This window comes from Cupressus sempervirens, chromosome 1 (assembly GCF_028749045.1).
Source record: "Cupressus sempervirens isolate cs-2001-9-10 chromosome 1, ASM2874904v1, whole genome shotgun sequence".
Taxonomy (NCBI): Eukaryota; Viridiplantae; Streptophyta; class Pinopsida; order Cupressales; family Cupressaceae; genus Cupressus; species Cupressus sempervirens.
Genome location: NC_143118.1, coordinates 388,519,506 through 388,543,118, shown reverse-complemented (window position 1 = coordinate 388,543,118; position 23,613 = coordinate 388,519,506). Strand labels below are relative to the sequence as shown.

General features: G+C 35.3%; 1 pseudogene; it reads right to left on the bottom strand.

Annotated features, from left to right (window-relative positions):
- Window positions 1–1,528: 1,528 nt before the first annotated feature.
- Window positions 1,529–4,596, bottom strand: LOC149577917 (UDP-glycosyltransferase 92A1-like; annotated as a pseudogene).
- Between the last annotated feature and the right edge of the window lie 19,017 nt (window positions 4,597–23,613).

The window sequence follows — 23,613 nt, the reverse complement described above, 5'->3', positions numbered from 1 at the left end:
TTAATAACGTCGACGTCATTTATACATGCAACCGCTATTGCGTGGGTGTTTCGCTTTAGATGTAAGCATCCCCCTCTTAGTATAAATTCAGGCTTGCTTAATCAAAGATATATTAATAATATAAATTATACAAAATTATTTATCGTACGTTTAAAAAGTTAGAATATTTTAAATAATCATCAAGAATATTACTATTTTAAATTATAAATAAAAATTCTAATAATTCATTTAAATTTAATCATAATGTAAAAAATTTAGTGATGGAAAATTAAAATGGCAAGATTGTTTCATATGTATGATTAAGTTTTTTGAATTGTGATTGATACAAGAATATAAGACTGAAGTAATATTTTTACATCAACCATAATCCTAAAAATTTAATCATAACCAAACCTATGGAATAACCTTATCATTTTAATTTTATAATCAAGTTCATTAGTTTTATCTATTGAAAATGAAAAGTAATGATGCTAACCTTAACATGTAAGAAACTTCTATAATTATTATCATAATTGCAAGTTATTATAAATAGAAAAATTATTGTACTTCTATTTATACACATCATTCTAAATTTATCTTATTCAAACAAAATTAAAGGATAGACAATTGGTGAAATTAAAAATGATTGATGTTGATATTGGATAACCTCTAGACTAACAATTAACAAAAATTATAAATTCAAAATCTCACATCTAACTTTCAAACAAAAACTTGATGTATGCCAATTTAAGAACAAACAAATAATAATTAAAACAATAATTCAACAATAAGATAAGAGATAACATATCAATTCTAATATCTAACAAAATTTAGCATCGCTTTCAAATTTTTAGAAATTATTACAAATATAAAATAATAATTAAAACAATAATTCAATGATAAGATAAGAAATAACATATCAATTCTAATATCTAACAAAATTTAGCATCGCTTTCAAATTTTTGAAAATTATCACAAATATAAAATAATAATTCTCATTGATCTTTTAATATGAAAAATGATGATAAATTGACATTTAAAAAATTCAAAATAATGACTTGTTGACTAAATATAGGTAGTGATCATTTTAGAAATTGTCCTTAAAGATAGGAGCACTCAAAGTAAGGAGCACTAAGAAATATCACAAATATAAAATAATAATTAAAACAATAATTCAATGATAAGATAAGAGATAACATATCAATTCTAATATCTAACAAAATTTAGCATCACTTTCAATTTTTTAGAAATTATCACAAATATAAAATAATAATTCTCATTGATCTTTTAATATGAAAAATGATGATAAATTGCATTTAAAAAATACAAAATAATGACTTGTTGGCTAAAGATAGGTAGTGATCATTTTAGAAATTGTCCTTAAAGAAAGGAGCACTCAAAGTAAGGAGCACTAAGAAATATCACACATACAGATTGAAGGGATACTGTTTTCCCTCCACAATAAGTAAATTCAACATTGGCATCATCTGATCTCAACAGAACCCGGGGACAATTAAACATGAAAATCGGTGTCAATACTTATCATCCTTCACAAGGATTGAGAACCAGTATAAGTGGTCAGAATATTGTGTATCATGTCATCAACATCACGCATGGACGAGCCTTTGTCGATTCCATCTCCACGGTCCATTACTGCTCTTCTGGCAGCATCTCTCATGGTCGCTGCTCTTTCTCTCAGTCGCCCGCCTCTCTCTTCCGACATCAACATCTTCACCGTCCTCTCCACCTTCTCCTTCCCCAATTCTCCCTCACTTCCTCTGCACATCTCCACACACACGCCGACCTCCTCTAGAAGCTTCGAATTGAAGTATTGCTCGGCTGCGATCGGCCATCCAATCATGGGAACTCCCTGGCTCAGACTCTCCAATGTCGAATTCCACCCACAGTGACTCAAAAATCCTCCCGTCGAAGGATGGGACAAAATCACACGTTGGGGCGCCCATTTCTTAATAACCAGTCCCTAATTCTTGGCCCCCATTCGCTCTCCGAATCCATCCGAAAGAAACTCTGAGGAAAACTCTGTAGTCAATGGCACCCCAAGCGGGGGCCGTGATGTAGAGGCTAGTGGAATGTTACGATTCCTTCATAGTTTAATAACTTCTTTCCTTCTTTGTTTGATAGAAACTTTCCCCTTCTCCAATCACTGATCACTCTTGGACCCATTCCGCTCTATAGACCTATCAAAGGTCAACTCCGAACACTTTAGACTCCACTAGACTCCACATACTAATGTCTATACTGTTGGAAATCTTCCTCTCATGCAACAATGCATATTTGATCATATGTATTATGACTGTCCTCGGAATACTATTGCTTCAACTTCTTCCAAAGACCTATCCACTAGAGTCAATATCAATGGACCCACTATTCCTTATCACAAATTAGGATTCTCTAAAGATCCCCGTACAACATCTAATCCTTTCAAAAAACTCCCTTAACACATTCATGAGAAAATTCATCACAAACCGCCATGTCACTGCCCCTTAGATAGACCCGACAATAGTCATTCATAACTTTTGAACCAAACTTTATTTGCTCAATCAAACTGTTTATATTTGGTACAATTTGTCTCTCTCCAACATATCCAAAATTTGGCAAGATCCAATAGAAAACTTTGGAGAAATGACCCCCGCACTAAACTACAATTTACTGAGACAAGTATTCCTTTCTCCTGTGACTGTCCAATCACTTCTCTACCCTCCAACATGACCAACCTCTCTTATTCTCCTGCAAATGGGGTTCATTCCTTCATAATCATTGTTAGGAAATTATATTACAAGTGTGGATCCATCCCCAAGAAACAATATGTATAAAAGGGGATGGATCTCATGAATCCATGACTGGCACTAAAACAAAAATTAGAGATTTCTACAGAATAGTCAATCTTAATGATTGAATTAGTATTAAAAATCACTTGGAACTAGATCTAATGGAATTTTAAAAAATCATTACACATCTATCTCCAAATCAATAGGTCAATACAGCATCAAAAGACTTCAAATTTGTAAGAAAGCAACTATTATTAATTCCAATATGGACACAGTTTGTACAATCTAAAATTCCAACTTCACCACTGTACCCTCATGCCTTTTGAGACTTACATATACTTAAAATAACTCCCTTAACCGATCCAAAGTAGTTGGATCCTCTAACAAAACAACTAATCCTTATTTGACCATTACTTTTTAAATATTTAAATTTTAAAACTTATTTAAATAACTTTCTAGACTTTAGGACTTAATGTTTTTCCATGACTTTGTCAGGGTGCCCTGCACCAGGCCGGACTACCCAGATGAAGGGCTGCCCGCTTGATTCCAAACCAAGTGCCAACTCTTTCATATTCGACGCAGAGATCGTGTTCTGCGAGCCGAAGGAAACGTAGATCACACTACGAACTTTCTGAGAATTGAGCCACGGCAAGCAGGAAACCGCATCGGTGGTTGCATCCTTACCTTGCAATAACTCATCAGACATAACATGGGATTGAGTGGAAGAGAGAAACTCTTGAGGAAGGAGAGGGCCAACCGCCCAGACAGGCCTGCCGGTGGATATTCTGAGATGTTCCAAATATCCGTTCTCGAGCTGTTGGAAGGAGTTGCATATAAATCCCCAGCTGCGCATATTGCGGGGTAACTGGCGAGCCTGAAACAAGCTCCAGGGATCCGTTCCTGTCGCCATTTTTATATTAGTGGGAAGCTGAGATCGGTGCAGCGAAACGTGAGGCAGATCTGGGAGGGCGAACTCTTCCGAGTGGGTCTTTGTGTGCGGCAGATGATTCCACATAGAGTAGTAAAGCAAGGTGCCATAGACGCCGCAGGTGAGGAAGAAGATTCTGGGTATTCCAAACGTGTCGGCGACGTCTTGGGTCCAGCCGAGGAACATGTCGCTGATGATGCAGAGAGGGGCGCAGCCATCTTCTTCCGAGATCTTACGGATCAGATCTTCGAAATGGGGCTGCAAATGCTCTGCGGCTTCCATGAAAGTGACGAACTGCGAATAAGGCAGCGAATCTAAGTTCTCAGTACGCGGTGTTAAGCCATGATCGGCACTGGAGAAAGGGAGCTCCGCCAGGCGAATGTCAAGAGAGGGGTCAGATTGAATGGTGGGTGCTAAGGCGTGAATGTTGAATGGTGGGTGTTGACGGTGGTGATGGTGAATCCGGTTCGAGAGGCGAGGAGTTTGGAGAGGTGAAGGAAGGGAATGATGTGGCCCTGCGCCATGAATGGAAACATCACCACATGACGCCTTTGGATGTTCTCGCCCCATGGAATTCTGGAATCAGATGCAGATGGAGGGGCCATTGTAGATTGGATTGCACTGAGCGGCTGAAAGGTGATTACTCTGCTTTGCGAATCCTTTCCGGGCACAGAATCAAACGGCACTGGTAATGTGGTCCTCGTTTCGTCAAGGATGAACTTTTTGTGGCATTGAAGGTATACAATTAATCATTTTGGGTCGGCACATGACGCACCCAAGTACGTGAGTAAAAATATTCCTACAGGACAACTGTCAACATTTTATATGTCGGCCAAAAGCCTTTAAATTCGTTGCAAATGCGACAAATATGACGTTCTAGATGATGGTTAAAGTTATAGTTAGGTTGGGGGTTACGCTTGTGAATATATTTTAGCTAGGATATTTATTTCGTCCATCTTATTTTTCCCATTTGTCTCTTTTTTGACTCTTATTAGTTCCATAAATATATGCTAAAAAAAAATCTTTATTTGACTTTAAATATGTCTTCAGCGTATCCATTGCACACTAAGATGCGATTGTTAGTTTTGTTTTGTTTAAAATAATATCTTAATAACTAGGTAAGAACCTACAATACAATGGTAAATTGTGAGCTTCTTATTAGGGAGGTCAAGGAATTGAATCTACATGAACTTAATAATTAATAACAATTAATCGCAATACATAATGATAATTAATCTTAACTTCAACCACTTACCAATTAAAAAAATGAATCCCTTTATAACTTAGATATTTTTATTTTAATAAATTTAATAAATTGATATAAGCATTGTTTTCTTCTACTTTTATCCATCAACATACACTTTACAAATATTTTAAAATTCAAAAAATTAATATTTTATAGTATTATTGGCTGATAGGCTTTTCCTATGAGGTTGCTTGCAACTAGAATTTGATTCATGCTGAAAAATCATTATCGGTAAATGGTTTCAGACTATACAATCTTAATTATGTTGAATGATTAAAATTATATTTCTTTTTTACCACAATCTATCATCATGGAATGATTTGAATAAAGATTTAGTTTACTAAATCTTTCATCATTTATGTTAAAACTTGTTATCATGTTCAATTCAAATTCTAATGCCCCTAGAATGATTTGAACTAAATCTTTCCTATCATTTACGGTCCATTTTTTACGTCTGCCGATAGACTTTCCCTTCAAAGTTAGCTCCAGCCAGAAATCAACTCACATCGAAAAACTCTCGACTGAAATGATTTCAGATTAATATATTTTTGTCTAATCTCGTGGATTTGATCAAATATTAAAAAATGTATTATATTTTACAACTCCTTTGATAAAGAGTTGGTGATTAATGACAGGGAGGGCTCGAGGTGAAAAGCTAGGAAATTGATTGAGAGGAACATGCCAATAAAGTGACAAAGAGCGACATGAAATACCAATGCATCTGATGATCTGCAGAAGAGATATCTTGCGCGTTGCAGATCGTCATAACCAATTCATTTCGTCGGTAAGATAGTTTTTCACCACAGTTCAAATTGCATATTTAGAGTTTCATAGGCGCTTGGGTTGGATATTAATTGAGACCATGACTTGCATTTAGGTGAGAATTAAAGGCCGCACGCTGGAGTATTTGGCCATGAATCACTCTATATTGTGGATTATCCTCTCTCACAAATCAAAAAGTGCACATTTGCTAGTATATTGTGGATTCTCCTTTCAAATATTTTTATTTTTCTTGACATGCCAACTCCACGTTCAAGCACTCTTCAGAGCTTCAATGAAGTTTTCTCAATTGGTGTGGGTTTTTTGGTATGTTGCATCTGTGCCCACTGCCCACCATGAACATCGCACATTTTTACAGATTTTGAATTGGACTCTCCAAACTTATTCATCACAGTGGGTGATTTGTGTCCTGTGCATACACAACACCATTGGAAGACCAGTTCCTCTGTGAAGACTATATGTGCGCTCGTTTTATCTCTTGAAATAGTTCCTCTATGAAGACTATAATGTGCTAGAAATTTTCTCACCCTATGGGCAGGTAAGTTTATGGTAATTTTCTTGTTCTTTGTACATTTCTGAAAATTCTTCAATACTTCCAAACTCTTTCCGTCCCCAATTATATTGATTTGATCTTTGGAGATGAGAAAATTCCCTATCTTGTGAATAGAGGTCTTCAAATGTTCATTACTTGCCTTATTTTGATTTACAATTCCTGATTTTATGTGTGTGGTTGAGGTCAAATTGAGAATTAAACTCTGTATTTTTTGACCATTATGATTCATGTCGTTAAAACTATGTATGCCAAAATGTGATTGTTACTATTAATCCCATGGAATAGCTTACCAGTTGTTTATTATTACTATATCGGTAATGGAATTTAGTGCTCTTCCTATAGAAAGAGAATTTTATCCAGACTAAAAATGTTCATTACTTGCCTCATTCTTGATTTATAACTCCCAATTTCATGTTCATTTTCTTATTTGGAATGTGTATGAACTGATGTAGTATTTTAGTGCTTCTTTGAATGAATTCTATCAGGCGGAAAATGAAGATAAATTTTTATTTTCTATCCCTAGCGATAAAATTTAACACACTGACTTTATTTTCAACTTGTTAGCAGATAGGTTTCCCCTTTGGAATTTGTCACGTCTCACCCTAGAACCTTTTTTTTTCTTGCTTATGTGGCTATGTCGAGTTGGTCAAAATTAAGACTTAATTAAAAGTTAAATGAAAGTTAATGTTTTAAATTTCTAATTGAAATGAATTATGATGATGGATACGTATGAAATATTACATTCAATGATGATATTATTAGATGTAATCATGATGTGATGTTCATAGTTCTGATTCAGTTAATGTTATTCTTAAAAGATGATGCAAACAAGTTGTTAATAATGATTGATACTGACTCCTTGTTATGGTTGTGAGTGTTTGAGTGGATGCAAGATTGTTACGATGGAAGTGTGGTCGAGGTAGAGAAAGTTAGCCTCCTAGAAGGGGATGTGTCGGATGACCATGCGACCACACACTTCACTTAGGATTTATATGATGTTAGAATATTGTTACTATGCATTACTATGTTAATTTTTAGATATTAGAATGAATGTGGAAATAACATTTTATTTAAATAAGAGATTTTGAAATAGGTAAATATAAATCTAATGACGAAAAAGTTTGATCTAATGTTAATTGAACATATTGTGGATAGCATTAAGACTCTTTTTAGGAGCATTCTTTACTACCACTTTTTATAACAAAAGTGACTATATATGCTTTCTTGTGAAACCAATTGTTAAAAAAAAAATGTTGAGATGTTCTCATAAAAAGACATTTTGTTAAAAAAAAAAAAAAAAAGAGGATATATTGTACCTTTTTCGGATGAGTGCTAAAGGGGCAGTTAGGTCAGTTACCATCAAATGGTGAATGGAATGTGTTAATATAGGTTTCTTTTGGGAAAAGAGAGGGGGTAGTACAAAGCAAAAATGCAAGGGACGAAGAAGGAGGTTGAAAGTGGCAGATTGGAGGCCACGGATTCAGGGCAATAGTCAACAACCAAACTGTAAGAGCAACATTTCAGACAAGCATAAAACTATTTAGGTTCTTCCCTACGTCTTTCCTTGCCTATGACTTACAATTGCAGGTGTATTCATACGAAATGAACTGCTTTATGTTTGAAAATACATAAATATAAACTCTGTTTCCGCATTCTTGATGATCTTCTAAAAAAATGCAATCTTTAGTGTCATATTTTACTGATTAAAAAGAAACGAGGTATTAAAAATCTCTTAAATTGTACCAGTAAATTAAAAACTAAATTGGGGTTTTAGAGCAACCATTTGAGTCATAACAATGGCAGGGAATCTGAGAAAAGAACCAAAATACCTTAAAAATTTATACTGCTTCTTGTTCTTTTTCTGTGTGTTTTTCTTTTATACATTAGATCAGACCAATGGTATGATGGCGCCACCCAGACTGAACTAGAAACCTTCAATGTGTTAGATTGATGTGATAACCAACTACACTATGTGATACATTTAGATCAAATCTTTCCTTAATTATGGAAGTTTTTGTTAAGAATGGATTGACCCGTGATGTTTTTTGTACCTTCCAAAAACATTATATTGGAACTGGAATGTTAGGAGTAGACGCATTTTACATTTTGCTATGAGTACATTGTTATTGACTGGAAAATGTTAGTACCCCTCTAAACGTTACTTAATAGGATAAATCAGAGGTATTAATCCATAAATCAAGAAGTCATGATGTCAACAACTCTGTAGGGTCTCCTTAATATCCACATAGCTAGGTTATGTTTTATTTTAATATGTTGAACTTCCTTTTATTCGGTTGCATTACTGAGGTACAACACAACTTGAAAGCTAGAGGATTAATCTTACAATAGTGAATTCGTGTTTGAAACTTGTTTGTTTTTCTCAGATCATTTAGGGTAAGTGATAAAGTTGGAATCTTTATAACCTTTGAACATTACTCCCACCATTACAGTTTAGACTATCCTTGGTCTATGAGTAACTGGAATTTTATGTAAAACATCAACCAACTTACTAATAGCATGAGCCTACTAATTCCTAATTCCTTAAACAATGCACTTGGAAATGTTGTTTTCAACTCTTACATATTGAATAGATGAATAATCAGTATAACGTAGTATTTTGAATGAATCAGTACTTTTAAATTGACTAAACCATGTAACCACAGAAGTCTGAAGTGTATAGAGTTTTCCAGTAGTATTGTGAATGGCTAATATTGAGCAATAATTTTGAATTTATATGTAAACTTGATGGTAGCATTAACAAGTATATCCCCTCATGTCGGGTGTAATGTAGCGATTTATGGGATAAATAGGTGGATATATTCATGTTTAGTTTCCCTATCTGCCAGTATTGTAGAATGGTTGCATTCTATTTTTGTTTCTTCTATAGGTAAATCTGGGTTGAAAGTGCTTGGCCAAGCCATTTTATTCTTCTAAATATTGCATATCTGACACATGGTATGATCACAAGATCTAAACAAAAAGTTGGGTCGAGCAGTAGTGCACGGGTTGAAGAGCCTAACGAGAGGTTGGATCAAATTATGGCACTATTAACCCAATAGGGGGCTTTGTTACAACAAAAAAGTTAGCGGATGGACAACCTAGAACAAGGGGCTCGAGGTAGACAAGCCGAAGAAGAGGCCAGGAAGCGTGAGGAGGATCAACACTCTGAAGCCTCAAGTAAGCAGGAAGAGGAGCTAAGGAAGAAACGTGAAGATGAGCAGATGGTTGAAGCTCTTAGGAGGTCTGAAATAGAGCAGAAAGCGTAAGCTAACCGTCAAAGTTCTCTCCTTAATTCTGATAGGATTAAGATAGTTGCTGATTTGAGCAAAGATCTCAAGAAGGTAACTCCACCCACCTTCCATGGAAGAGCTTCTGGAGAAGATGCAAAGGCTTGGATTACTAGCATGGAGAAGTACTTTCTAGTGTGAAACTACATTGGGAAATCTAGAGCAGTATGGGCCACCTATCAGCTAATGGGTGAAGCAGTCAACTGGTGGGAGAATGTTATGGCTAAAAAGAGATTCCAACATGGAGAGGTAACTTGGGAGGAATTCTTGTAGTTGTTTCACAAATGATGGTTACCTCAGCTTTATTATGACAAGAAAACAACAGACTTCTATAAGTTAGTACAAGGGAACATGAATGTTACTCAATATCATGAGCGATTTTTCCATTTGGTGAAATATGTTCCATAGTATTAGCACGATGAACTCTTTAGAACGCGGAAGTTTGTAATGGGCTTGCGACCTAAAATTTATAGTGAGGTTGAGATGCAGGAGCCTGAAACCATGGACTTTGCATTGCGTAAAGCCCTTAAGCAAGAGTAGAGGTTGAAGGATGCTTCATCCTATAAATCCTTCAACCAAAACTATAAGAGGAAGTTTTAGGATAGCAGGACATATTAGGATAACAAAGGGTATCGAGATGATGGAGCAAAAGGAAAGGAAAAGAAACAACAAATTAGGAACATGAAAGACAAAGGACATGAGAATTTTGACAGGAATAAAGAAAATTAGAACAACAATCAAAATTTTAGAAATGGTGGTGGCAGGAATGGAAACAACCGAGGAGGTCAAAATAGAAGAATGCCTAGGGGAGGCTGCTACATATGTGGAGGAAACCATTATGCTGCTAAGTGTTCACAACAAATTGATAAGAAAGAGTTTCCTTAGCAACATCGTATCCATGCAGCAATGGATCACTGATAGGCAGATTATCAGGCCACTCCCATTCAGATGACTAATACACTTTTCAGTTACCCTATTTCTATCTTAATAGATACTGGTGCTACTGATTGTTTTGTAGATCCTAAAATATTAACCAAGATACCTGTTAGGGATAGTTTTATGGTAGAACCATGGATTGTAGAGTATGGTAATAGGGCTGAATGCAGGGTAGAGCAATGCTTATCTTGCAGCAAGTTGGAACTTTCTAGTTTTCGAACTGAGGTCAACTTGAATGTAGCGCCTCTAGGCTCATATGATGTCATCTTAGGTATTAATTGGTTAAGTGAGGATAAGGCCTTGGTGGACTATCGAGATAAGGTAATTAGATGTCTTGATGACTCAGGTCATTCCTTGACACTAAATGGTGTCAAATGACCTTTGGAACTGAGGCAAATTTTAGCAATGCAGTTGAAGAAGGCCAAAAGGAAGGGGTGTCAGTTATACATTGCCCATATTAAAAATCTGGATGAGACTCCACCTCAAATAGAGGATCATCCTATTTTACAAGAGTTTAGAGATGTATTTCCAGATGATTTTCCCGAATTACCCCCTAAAAGGGAGTTTGATTTCTCAATAGATCTCATACCAGGAGTAGAACCTCAATCGAAGGTTCCTTACTGCATGACATCTATAGAAATGTATGAATTGAACATTCAGTTACAAGAACTTTTGGATAAAGGATTCATACACCCTAGTGTATCACCGTGGGGAGCTCCTGTAATTTTTTCAAGAAGAAGGATGGTACCTTAAGGTTGTGCATAGATTATTGTATGTTGAACAAAGTGACCATAAAGAATCGGTACCCACTACCCAGGATTGATGAACTCTTTCATTAAATGAAAGGGGCAATCGTATTCTCCAAGATTGATTTGCGATCTGGGTATCACCAACTTCGAATCCGAGAGGAAGACATACCTAAGACTACATTTAGAACAAGATATGGGCATTATGAGTTTGTAGTCTTACCTTTTGGACTAACAAATGCACTAGCTTCTTTTATGAACCTGATGAATAGCATTTTTAGAGATTGTCTTGATAAATTCATGGAGATATTTATTGATGACATATTAATATACTCCAAGAATTTGGAAGAGCATGAAGAACACTTGCGGATAGTGTTGCAATGATTAAGAGACAAGAAACTTTATGGGAAACTCTCTAAGTGTTCCTTTTATCAAAAGGAGATCCATTATTTGGGACACATTTTGTCAGCCAAAGGCATCGCCGTGGACCCTGCAAAGATCAAAGCCATCCTTCAATGGCCAACTCTGGAGAATGTCAGTGAAGTTAGGAGTTTTATGGGACTTGCAGGATATTATAGGAAATTTGTTGAAGGTTTTTCCTACATAGCAGCACCAATTACATCTCTTCAGCGTAAGAGAAAGAGGTTTGTGTGGACGGAAGCATGTGAGAAAGCCTTTCAGTTATTCAAGGAAAAACTTACTCCAGCGCCTATTTTGATTATTCGAGACCCAAATGGGTATTTTGTTGTCACCACCGATGCCTCAAGGGATGGACTTGGGGGTGTTCTAATGCAAGATGGTAAAGTTGTAGCTTACAAATCCAGGAAACTCAAATCTCATGAAGTAAACTATGCTCCTCATGATTTAGAGTTGGCTGTGATAGTTCATGCCTTGCAGATGTGGCGACACTACCTATTGGGAAGGCCATTTGAGCTAAAGACTAATCATATGGGGTTGAGGTAAATTTTCACTCAACCAAATCTAAATGCTCGACAGAGATGATGGCACAAATTCCTTAGTGAATATGATTTCAGCATCAAGTATATAAAGGGTAAAGAAAACAAAGTAGCAGATGCACTTAGCCGCAGAAGACATATTGTTGCTATCTCTACATCTCGAGCACACATGAGGGAGTATATCCTCCAATATCTTCTTGGGGATACTCATTATGAATGGGTAAAGTCAGTCTTGGATATGGATGTTGTTGATCCAAGATTTGACAACTATTCTTTGGATGAGGATGGTCTACTTAAATATCAAAACAAGATTTATGTTCTTGATCCTGAAGGATTGCAGAAAATTATACTTGAGGAAATGCATAACACTCCATTTTCAGGGCATCCAGGGGTAAATAAGATGATGGCTGACTTAAGGCCTTTGTATTTTTGGCTAGGACTCAAGAGGGATGTGACGAAGTATGTAGCCCAGTGTTTAGAATGCCAGCGTGTTAAGGTTGAGCATGCTCATCCAGTAGGTCTTTTGTACCCCCACAAGATTCCACAGTATAAATGGCAGGTTATTAGCATGGATTTTGTATAGGGTTTACCCATGACTCGACAGAGGCATGATGTTATCTTAGTCGTAGTTGATAAGTTGATGAAGGTTGCTCATTTTATTCCTGGTAGCCTGAAGGACGAATCTCCAATATTGGCAAGGAGGTTTGTTCAAGAGATTTTTCGACTACATGGTATTCCTGAGACTATTATTTCTGATAGAGACACCTGGATGACTTCAAGGTTTTGGACAACCTTGAACGCTGCTTTAGGTACACGTTTGAATTTCAGTACAACATACCACCCTGAGACTGATGGTCAAATAGAGTGGGTGAATCAAATATTGGAAGATTTACTACACATGTACTGTATGGATCAGCAGTACAAATGGGAGGAATATCTTCCATTAGTGGAGTTTGCCCATAATAACTCTTATCAATCATCTTTGGGTATGGCCCCATTTGAGGCTCTCTATAGAAAAAGATGTCAGACTCCTATCAATTGGGATAAGGTTGAGGATAGGATTATTGTAGGTCCTGAGATGCTCAGAGAAATGGAAGAATAGGTATCTCTAATCCGCATTCGGTTGAAAGAGGTAGCAGATCAACAGAAGAGTTATGCAGACAAGAAATGCTCTTTCTGCCAGTTTCAAATTGGGGATAAGGTGTTTCTCAGGGTTAGGCCACAAAAAAGTTCAATCTCTTTTGGCAAGAGTTCAAAGCTTGGCCCAAGATTTTTTGGTCCGTTCGAGGTTCTAGAAGTCATCAAACCAATTGCTTATCGGCTTGCTCTGCCGCTTACTTTAGCCCACATTCATAATGTTTTTCATGTATCTTTGCTTAAATCCTATCATCTTGCTATATCTCACATTCTTGACTGGCGTGCATTACAAGTATAGGATCCAGGGGTGATGGTAGTTCAGCCCACCTGAATCATTGAGCAACATACCCTTAGGGTACGAGATAGGGATGTACTCCAGTATAAGGTCCAATGGGACCAGTTCAGGGTGGATAGTGCCACTTGGGAAGATGCTGATGATTTACACAAATCATTTCCTCATTTTTTTAAAACTATTTAAAACTGGATACATAATAGTTTTGGTATGTGTAAAAAAAAAAAAACCATTTTTTTTGTGCAAGACATCGGGACGATGCCTTTTCCTAGTGGGAAAGGATGTCACGTCTCACCCTAGAACCTTTTTTTTTCTTGCTTATGTGGCTATGTCGAGTTGGTCAAAATTAAGACTTAATTAAAAGTTAAATGAAAGTTGATGTTTTAAATTTCTAATTGAAATGAATTATGATGATGGATACGTATGAAATATTAAATTCAATGATGATGTTATTTGATGTAATCATGATGTGATGTTCATAGTTCTGATTCAGTTAATGTTATTCTTAAAAGATGATGCAAACAAGTTGTTAATAATGATTGATATTGACTCCTTGTTATGGTTGTGAGTGTTTGAGTGGATGCAGGATTGTAATGTCCCCTTTCTAGCATTCATAGCATGATGTTGTCGTTAGCCTATTTCCCCATAGTCCTGTAGGATAACTAGGACATTAAAGGGGCTTAGAGGCCATTTGGCCTAGACAGTTTCAGTTGCAAGTCTTTCTGAGGGGTTCTGGGGCAACTTTGGGCATACTTACTATTTATAGTAAGTCATCTTGGACATGGCCAGACATTCAGTCACAGTGGTATGTCGATGGTAATTGTTTAAAATCGACAGGAAAACTTATTTATCATTGATAAGATTTGTTATGCATTGATAAAGCCATTTTATAAAGTTAAATTTAAATATTTAACTTTATTAATGCATAGACTATAGTTTGTGGGAAATATTTAAATTAAAAGAGTTCCCTTTATTTTTATAACACAGACATAAGGTACATAAAGGGAGTTATGTTTTATCCCACATTGAGAAAATGAAGGATTGAGCTCTTGTGAGAACACTATAAAAGAAATGGAAGAGCTTTTTTTTGTATGCTTGGATGAAGATTAATGTTATGTTGTTGGATATCTGATTATCGAGCTTGGAGGATGGAATCCCTCTTTGCGAGCATTCTCTTCGCTGTTGGAAGACACAGTCAGGAGGATCAATGGTGTTTTCACTTCAAGAAACACACTGGGTTTCATTTGGGGCATTCGCATAAAGAAATTTACAAGGGTTTGAGGTGCAGATCTGAAGTTAGTTATTGCTATAGTGCTGCATGAACAGTATTTTTGCTACAGTCGGCATGAACAGTATTTCACTACAGTACGGCGTGAACAATGTTGGTATCAAGTTTACTTGTTTTTTTGGTTGATTAGAAGTTTGGAAGGCTGCTGACTACATCTGCAAAATACTACGGCAACTAATTCCAGGTTTCCTCTGTCAAATTTTGATACTTTGCATAATAATTGTTGAATACAAGTCTGAATAGTTGTTGCAGCCTTTAAGGCAGCTGTAAGTGCACATCTACATTTAAAAATCACCCTTTATCAGCAGATTGAAAGAGTTTCTAGATTTTTCATATATTGTTGAATGTGTGCCAAGTGTTTGTGAAAATGTTATGATGGGTATTATGCATTTTAATGTCACTTCATAGTTGTTCGTAAATCTACTCATTGGAAAGCAATTTATTGAGGAAATCAGCTTTATGAGTTTGCATACAAAGTGTTTGACAATATTCCTTAAGTTAAATTTTTACAAGTCAAAGTTTCAAATCAGCGGAGGATATTACAGTGGTATCAGAGCTATAAGTCCTGCCATCCTGTGGAGGTCTTATAGGAAATTTGGAATTGGCAGATAGAGGGGAAAGTGTTTGATGAAATGTCAAAACACTAAAATCATAGCATTTATGTTTGAGCATGCGACAGGGGCCTTATAATTTTCGCAATACCAGAGGAAGACAAAGTAGGAGTTCAGACCTACAAAGAAAATGGTCTAGTTCATCCGTACAGGGGGGTATAGAATCCAGTCATACAAACACAACGGAGGTATTCTTTGATCAAGACAGCAATATGGGTGACCGAGATGACAGGAATACAAGATTAGGTGGAGGCGAGAATGTCGGTCCAGAGCCTGGAGAGGAAAGATTCTTACAGTTATTAGAGACCTTGGTACAGGGTCAGCAAGTAGCAGAACAAAGGGTACAGGAATAGAATCAGAGATTGGATCTTATGATGCAGATGATGGCTCGTCAAATGGGGTTGAATGCTAACATGGGTGGAGGAAATAATCAGAATGGTAACAATTAGAATGGAAATGATCAGGATGGGACACATAATGGAGATGAAAAAGTTGGGAACAATTTCGGTCATGCACCCCAGCGAGCTAGGACAGTGAGTTCAAGGCCCATGATTCCTACATTTCCTCCTAGAGCTCCAGAGCATCTCGTACCAGAGCCCCAGATTACTGATATACAGGACTAGTTGAGGAGAGATTGGGAAGTTGGAGGGCCAGATTTTACTACTGCAATTACCTTTAGAGAGTATATGGATGTGCGGATGAAACATATGCCACGTGGACATGACAGGAACCAGAGCTATGAGCTATGGAAGAAAGTAGGGAGACTTGAGTTACCATATTATGATGGCTTAGGAAAGTCTACAACAAGAGCTTGGGTTCAAAATATTGACACATACTTTCAATTGAACCCTATGCCCGAGGAAGAAGCTATTAAGTATGCAACAATTCATCTGGATGGGTTAGCACACGAGTGGTGGCATCATGGTATGGTCACTATGGGACATGCACACATTACCTCATGTGTGGAGTTTACAGAGAGGCTAATTGAACGTTTTGATAGGAAGGATCCAAAACTCCATTTCAAGGAGTTAGCTCAGCTTAAACAGTGGGGATCATTGGAAACATACATTTTAGAGTTTCAGAAACTTGCAGTGTTAGTAACAGATGTATCTGAACGGAGGATACTAGTTCTATTTATGGATGGGTTAGCTGATCCGTTGAGAGGGTGGATTAAAGCTCTCAACCCTCCCACTTTGCAGGAAGCCATTAAGAAAGCTCATGACATGGATTCCTCTTCATCTTCAAAAAATAAATTCCAGGCAAAGAGTTTCCCTTCAAGGAAAGATAAGGATAGGAAACCTTTTCATAAAGAGGTTCGGCCAGCTAAGGAGGAAAGTAAGAGGTTGGACAATGAGACACTTAATGATCTCAGGAAGAAGAAGCTTTGTTTTCATTGTAGGGAGCCTTGGGATTTGTCACATAAGTGTCCATTGAAAGCAAAAGCTAAGCAGATGGAGTGCTTTTCAGCCGAAGAGTCAGTAGATCCTCAAACAAGATATGTTTCAAGTTTAACTTCAGGTAACTCTTCTTCCTCTGATGATTCAAAACTCATAGAGCTCTCCTTGATTTCTTTTATTTCTAAAGGCCTTGATTCAACTTTCTCATGTGTAGCAGGAAATTGAATCACATCTTTCTTTTCTTCTATTTGTTTTGGCTACATTGTAATAGAAGAAGATTTAATTTCTCTAAAAATAACACTTCTTGAATAAAATACCTTTTGTTCAATAGGATTCCAAAGCTTGTATCCTTTCACACCATAGTTGTATCCATTGAAAATACATTTAACAACTTTGTTATCTAGCTTTTTCTACTTCTCCTTTGGCATATGAGCATATGCTTTGCAACCAAACACTCTTAGATGTCTAAGTGAAGGCTTGTGGCCTGACCATGCTTCCATTGGTGTCTTATCAACAAGAGCTAATGTAGGAGACATATTTATTAGGTAGCAAGTAGTGGCTACAACTTTGGCCTAGAACTTCTGTTCTAGTCGAGTACCACTTAGCATACTCCTAGCCTTCTCCATTAGGGTCCTATTCATTCTTTCTACAACTCCATTTTTCTGTGGAGAATATGGAGTTGTCTTCTCTCTTTTCACACCAAAATCTTTACAAAATGTGTCAAAATCATTGGAGCAAACTTCACCACCATTATTAATTCTCAAACATTTTATTTTCTTTCCATTCTACAACTCAACCATTGCTTTAAATTCTTTGAAACAACTAAAAAATTCAGCTTTACTCCCAAAGAAATAAACCCATGTTCTTCTATTGAAATCATAAATAAAAGAAACATAATAAACTTGATCTACCAATAGAAGGAACATCAATTGGACCAAATATATTCAAATGGATTAGATCCAAAATAAATGAGGACTTATGAGAACTTGAATAAAACTAAATGTGGTTTTGTTTACCATAGATACAATGCTCACAAAAATCAAATTCAAGATTGCAGTCATTCAACCCATTAACAAGGTTCTTATTTTTCAAGGTTCGTAGACTATTCTCACCTATGTGGCCGAGTCTTTGGTGCCATAACATGGTCTTCTCTATAGGAAACTTTGATTTGGTAGATAGAGTACTCTTGGTTACCCAAAAACTATGACCATCTGTTGAAAGAGAAACCCTATCCTTTTCCAAAAAAGTAGTCATCATCATAGTCTTATCAGAAGTACTATTACACTCAATCATGCATGCATCAAGCTAGTACAATGTACCCAATCTACTTCTTCTTTCTATTACCATAGAACCTCTCACCATTTTCACACCTACTCCAGAAAACTGTACATGTACTCCCACATCTATTAGTTTGCTAACAAATAACAAATTCTTCACTAGTCCTGGGATATGCAAGACACCATCAAATCTTCTAATTCTACCATCAAAAAATTTCACATGAATACTTCCATGATCAACAATATCAAGAACTGAGTTATTTCCCAAATACACCTTACCACCATCAAAATTTTCATACTTACTAAACCAATTTCTATTAGGAGTCATGTGGAAAAATGCACTTGAGTCTATTAACCATGTATTTTCACCTACACGAGTGGCCAAGACTATGATGAAAGCATCTCCATCTTCCTTTTCAAACTTAGAATTGTAATCTTACTTCTTCTTTTTTTTTTCTTTTCCTCTTTGCAGTCCTTTTAGAAGTGTTTGGGTTTGCGATAGTTCCAGCAGATTACCTTGGATTTATCAGGAGATTTTGATCTCCCTTTATTCTTGAACTTAGAATGGCCATGTTACTTTTTTTTCTTGCCTCTTTCTTTTGGTCTTCCTTGAACACTCAAAGCCTCTTTGGCATTCAAAGAGACCTTCCTTCTCATCTCCTCAAAAAATAGAGAACCAACAATGTCCTCCATCTTTAAGACAACTAAAGTGCTCCCTATGGCCATAACTAGGTTGTCCCATGAGTCTAGCAATGGACATAGAAAGATTTGGCACCTTTTTTCTTCATCCATTGGCACCTCAACAAGGGTTAACTAAGTCGCAAACATATTAAAACTTTCTAGATGCTTAGAAATTTGTCCACTTTCTTCCATTCTCAAGGAATACAACTTCTTCCTCAAGAAAATCTTGTTTACAAGTGATTTCACTTGATAGATCTCATTTAACTTCTTCCAAAGCTTCTTCACAGTAGGTTCTTCATGGACATTAATCAGAATTGAGTTTGCAAGACACAATCTAATGAGACCTTTAGCTTTTCTATCTGTCACATTATACTGTATGGCAAAAGTCAGATCTATGGGCCTCAACTTCTTCACATCCATCGCATCTCATAGATCCTGATCAATATATAGATCTTCCATCTTCAGCTTCCACATCTCAAAGTTTGTGTCATAAAACTTTTCAACATCAATTCTCCTCAACATGCTTTCCATCTTTGCAATCTTGCAGCTTAGAAATAAAATACTTTGCACAAGCTCCTACTCAAACCTTGATTAGCTCAAAAAACCATATACCCAACAAATAGAACCAAAATTGGCCAAGCTATGATACCACTTGTAAGGAAGAAAAGGTGTGTGGAAATGTTTCCTACACTAGTCTTGAGAGGATGGTTATGCAAATTTCAATTGAGTATTGTAGAAATCTCAAGAAATGCATAATAAAGTATAATTAAAATAACAATGAACACATAACATAGTGATTACCATGGGGAAACCCTTCTGGGAGAAAAACCCCACCCTCCAAAACCTACACAATGTATTATCAAACCAAGATGATTACAATACACTTGCAATGCAAGTTCTTATAGGAGTGCATAACCACAACTCAAACTCAGAGAGACTCCTTCTAGCACCACTCTTGCAAAAAATCAACTAAACAAACACCTCCCCAAGCCCTCCTTTTATATTGATTTTACAACCTAGAAACTACTTGTGGTTTTACAAAACCATGGTCAAAACTACCATGCCTCATGTTACCCATTTTGACATTTACATTTCCAAGATGGAAAAATAGCCATGTTAAAATAGTAATCTCATCCATAATTTTTTCTCTTAGTTTAGACCCCCATAAAAGTCATAAAACAAGCTAACTATGCTCTAAATATGGCCCTCCTATATCCTACTATGGACAAGGCACCTTTTGGTATTTTATATACTCTTTTCCAAGATATAAACAAGTGGAAAATTTGCACAAACAAATTTTGGAATTCTCCAAAAAAAGATTGCAAGGTTGAGACACATGTTCTCAACACTAGTGGTCCACATTCACTCCCAATTATACCTCAAAACCAAAATTTCCCAACAATAGACAACAAAGAGTTGAGAAACATGATAAGGGTTTCCATTCATGCACAAGTTTAAAATAGACATTAGGCATGTGATCACAAAGAAACATAATAGGGTAACTTTTTTCTTCTAAATGGAAATTGGTCTTCCATGTTTTGTTTTGTTCTTTGGCATACCACTATTCTTTTGTATTTTTTTGGTTTCACTTTTTTTCTCTTTAACAAAGGCATACCATTTCAAATCAAACACCATAACAATGAAAAAATGAACAAATTTCATCAAAAGAATTTCAATCTACCAACCTTTAAACACATTTGTTTTAAAGACTATAGATTCACTAATATAATATTGTCAAGAATGGTGTAGATAGGTCCTATATAAGCTCTTAAATATTAATTATTAGTTCATTGAATTACATAAATTGAAAGTGAATTACTATATAATTATATTGATCATACCCTACCCAATATAACCAAAATTTTAAACTTAAGATAAAAACGAGAAAGGTATGTTCTTTCTAGACCAATATGAAATGGACTGTGAAAGAATCTACAAAATTGTGTTCCCATAATTGTTTCTTGCATGGTTAGAATTTTGCATCATATGTTTTTAAATTATTTTTTTATTAGTTTTTTTCTTGGTATATTTTTGGCTACTTCTATTTTCAAATAGAGAGCTTAGAGTTGTTTTCTATTTGAAATAAAAAATTATCTTTTTTTTTTTAAAGCAGAAAATGTTGAGAAAAGCTTACTAATATAATATTCTCAAGAATGGTGCAAATAGGTCCTATATAAGCTCTTAAACATTAATTATTAGTTCATTGAATGAATTGAAACAAAATTAAAATTCTATATTAGTGCATTGATCATACCTGCCCAATACAACTAAAATTTTTAACTTAAGATGAAAGAGAGAAAGGTATGTTCTTTCTGGACCAATATGAAATGGATTTTGAAGCGATCTACAAAAACATGTTCACACAATTTTTTCTTAGGTGTTTCTTACAAGGTTAAAATTTTACATCATATGTTTTTAAATTATTTTATCTTTTATTTTTTTGCTTGGTATTTTTTTGGTTGCTCCTATTTTCAAATAGAGAGTTTAGGGTTGTTTTCTACTTGAAATAAAAAATTTCCTTTATTTGAAGGAGAAAATGTTGAGTAATGCTTGTAATAGAATAAGTGTACTAACATAGATATTTAATTACTTAAAGCTTTGTGCTTTATTAAAACTTGTTAAATACCTTTGAATTGATTAGCAAAGGAGATTTGTTCTTTAATACTTCTTGCTACTATTAGAAGTATGCAATAATGTTAATTGACTTTTATGCATTGAGTATTACATTATTTTTGAAAAATTTAGTTATTATTAGGTTACCCAATATTCATGTTTAAATTATTATTCAACATCCCATGGTATGAATGAATATCAAAACTAAATATTGGAGCTACTACTATATTTTGCTAATTAATTATTATCTTGATATCATCATTTATATAACAAAAAATATTATGGCTTAAAAGAACTAGTGCTAAAAAACAAGTCACAACTCATAGGTCACTTTAGTCTTAGTTTATTTGTCCTCGCTAGTATTTAGTGATGTGACTTGTGACACTCAAATCTCTAGCCTCTACCTTTTTTTATTTCTTACATTTCAAACTAACAATTCACTCAAGATATTATGGGGGCTAAGAGTCTAGGAGGTCCAAGTAAGAGAACAAGGAAGAGTATGAAGAAAAAAGTTGTTGAGGCTCCTAAGGTTCCTAGGTTTGCAACAAAAGACATCATCCAGAGCACTATGAAGGTAGGCAAGGAGTTAGCAAAAGTCATCAAAGAGCTTCTTTAGTTGCTGGTTGGGTTTGCTAGAGTGTTGGTTTCTAGTCTGTGGTTGTTTGTTGGTTCTATTTATTTTTTTGTTTCCAACTTTTTGTATTAATCTCTAGGTTCCAATTCCTTGTAAAACCTAGGTTTTTTTTTTGTTTTTTTACTCTAATGGTTTCAGGTCCCTGTAAAACTTGGTCTTTTGATGTTTTGTGGTGAACTTTAGGTTTCAGGTCCTTGTAAAACCTGATGATGCTTCATGTTTATCTTTAGGTTTTGTAAAGGGTTTTGGGTCCCTTCAAAACCTATTTTTGCATCAATCTAAAACAATTCACTCAAGATGTCATACAATTAAATACAATACTTTAGTAATAGATTTTGAGTTCCTTCTTAAAAATTGTTATTCTATACAGGACTTGCTTCCACAATTCCACATATTTTATAATGTCAATTTTATATGTTCCCTATATATATACATTTATATAGACATATATATAATATTTTTAAATAAAATACCTATCAACATACCCTTTGCACCTTCTTTGGGTGCAAGTGCTAGTAGTAGTATTCTTGTGTCCTCTAACAATAGTTAATTAAAATAATATCATATTATAAACTATGTCACCACACCTTGTTTAAATACAATTTCTAATTAAGTCAATAGACTTCTTCTACGGAGCGAACACTCCAAAATATTGTCTCATGCACAATCAGTTGTCTCACGCAAAAATTACAAAGTGTATTTTTATGCCATCACATTGTTCTGCTAATGTCTTGCTGGCATATTCAATTTGAATTCTAGAGAAGTAGTCATAAAAACTAGTGACAATAGAAGTAGTCATGGACTTGTTATCATATTTAATTCGAATTCTAAGAGAAGTAGTCATGAAATTAGTGGTAACAAGTAATAGTAACTAACTATATGTCATCTTAATGAATTGATCCATGATTTGAGGCCTTTGCGTTTAGATAACCATTTTCATTGCATAGTGAATCTTTATATACTCATCACTTTCTATTCATATTTCAGCTCTTCTTAGTTGGTTTTAGACTTGAAACTTTTTTTTACTACACACCACACATGTTGTAAGCTTCATCGTGATGATCAAAAGACTAGGACATAGCTTTTCACTATCATTTCATTTCTTTGGCATAAAATCACGTAGCTTTTCAGTGACATCCCATTTTTTGATACACTTAGAGTTTTATGGGCAGTTAACCCAATATTAACATCTAACATATCTAATAAGGCTTGGAAGGTGAGCTTGTATTATGAATTTCCATTGATTTACCAATTTAGTTATTTCCATTCAACAAGAGTATATGCAAAATTCTTATTCAAAAGTATTATAGTAGACATCTCTAGTTTATTTATAGAATTAATTTTAGCAAGAAATTTAGTTTTGCATGTATCTAGTTTTTTTATGCGGATACAAGTTTTATTCTATTAAGATCTAGAGTCATATTTACTTAATATTAATTTCCTAAGTATGTTAACATAATAAAAAACATAATGTATGTAATAT